The sequence below is a fragment of the Octodon degus genome, unplaced genomic scaffold (genome assembly GCF_000260255.1).
Source record: "Octodon degus isolate 3935 unplaced genomic scaffold, OctDeg1.0 scaffold00080, whole genome shotgun sequence".
Taxonomy (NCBI): Eukaryota; Metazoa; Chordata; class Mammalia; order Rodentia; family Octodontidae; genus Octodon; species Octodon degus.
Window position 1 is genome coordinate 88,631 of NW_004524656.1, and position 2,013 is coordinate 90,643.

A 2,013-nucleotide genomic window follows, 5' to 3' on the forward strand; every position below is an offset into this window, starting at 1 on the left:
TAGCAGCACATAAAAAGCCAATACTACCAAACATCATGGAAAGGAGACAAAAATATCTATTTTTAAGAAGTTTAAAAAATTTTCAGGAAAAAAGTAGTTATTTGATTAGAATGAATATAAGTTTCATTTTCTTTTTATCTTGTACAAAAATAGTAACACCCAAATATTGTAATGAGGAAGCTAAAGGCAGATTTACACACAAATCTTTTGAGTCTCTATCCATTTTTATTCACCTTTAGGAAATTTAGACAATGATGACCATATCAATATTTTGCTCAGCAGGATATTCAGGTAGACATTTCCAGTCAATTTTTGAAGGTCAAACTTTATTATAGAAGCTACACATTAAAAGATATTTTTCAGTTATAACAGGGCTAAGAGTGCAGTGAGTTACTACAGTCCTTGAATTTTTTTTGATTAACACATTTTAATTATTTTTAGAATTGCAGTTTATATTCATTCTTTTTTCTTTTATATATTTTTAAAATTTTATTTTAAAGAGTAAAAACAAAAACAAACACAGAAACAGAGTAACATATGCTTCATATGATACAGAATTCAACACAAGAATGGAAAATTAACAATGGTTGTTATATTTTGTATTTTTATCTTCAAATCTGTTGTGCTGGTTTACAGATATAGATATGCAAGACTGGTCAAATAACTAAAAATGAATGCTTTCTTTCTTTCTTTTTTTTTGCTTGCTTTCAATAAACTTTTATTTTTCTTGTTATTATTTTATTTATTTATTTATTTTTAATATTTTAATCTTTTTTAATGTTTTTATCTTTTTTAAATGTTTTTATCTTTTACTGTGAATAACTACTATGAAGACAATGATATGCAATGTATTAACTATTATAACTGTCCTACTAACCTGTTTTGAAACTGTCTCACTGCTATTTCTTTCTCATTAAAATTAATAAACAATTAAAAAACAAAAAAAGGTCCTTGAAATTTTTCAGATAAAGAAATAAGGAAACTTGGACACAGACTCTATGGATAATTATCATTAAAGATATGGGAATAAAGAAAAAAAAACCCAAATGAGACATTTCCCTTAAGAGATCAAGATAAATGGGAAATGGTGGAACCCTAAAGAAAACCCCTAAGGAAGAGAAAAAACCCGAGTGAAGTATTGAGTCTCCAAGGAATTAGACAGATCATGATTTAAGGAGTAAACACAATCCCTTCATTTCCTTTTTATGTTGAGGTCTGTTCTCTAGGAATGGGCTAAACAAGCATCTTCCATGCCTCTAGCCTAGTGCATTGTATCTTTAAACTCATGTTAAAATTTTTTGGTGTCTCATGCAGTAAGAAATGTGATAAGAAAGGCTGCTATTTTGTAGGATTAGTAATATCATTGTACATTATTACCACTCTTTCAGGAAGATATACAGGAAATATGAGAAATTAAGTCTGTGCTGAAATCTCTTGTTATTAAAACGAGGAAAAAAAGCTCAAGACCAAGAGCTTGGTATTGTCCCTCTTGTGCCACCGGGGTAAAAATCAATAAGGAAAGAGTAATTTTTTTTTTGTGGAAGTAAGCTTTGAAATCGATGCATATTAATGTCCTTGATTTTTAGCACCTCACTCAGAAATTATTAGCCATTATACTTAGATATATGATATATACAAGTTAATGTATTGACAAAAAGGTTATAAAATGATCTGAACAAAGAAAATAATTAAATAATTAACACATCCATTGCCTCTACATAGAGATCCTTGTTTTGTGAGTATTCTGCATGCATATACATGTAGTAAGAGGAGAATTAAGATATTTTTATTTAATTGTAATCACACAATGTAGTATTGTCTTTGTTATAAATATGTTGCAAAATAGATCACCAAACTTTAAATGTCTTGTGTAATTGAACAATTTTAATCTTTGGCCAACCTTGCCTGATTTTTCCTCCACTAGCCAATGACAACTAATATCCTAGTCTCTGTTTATATAAATATGTAACTATTTTACATTTAAGTGAGATGCAGAATTATTTCTCTTTGTCA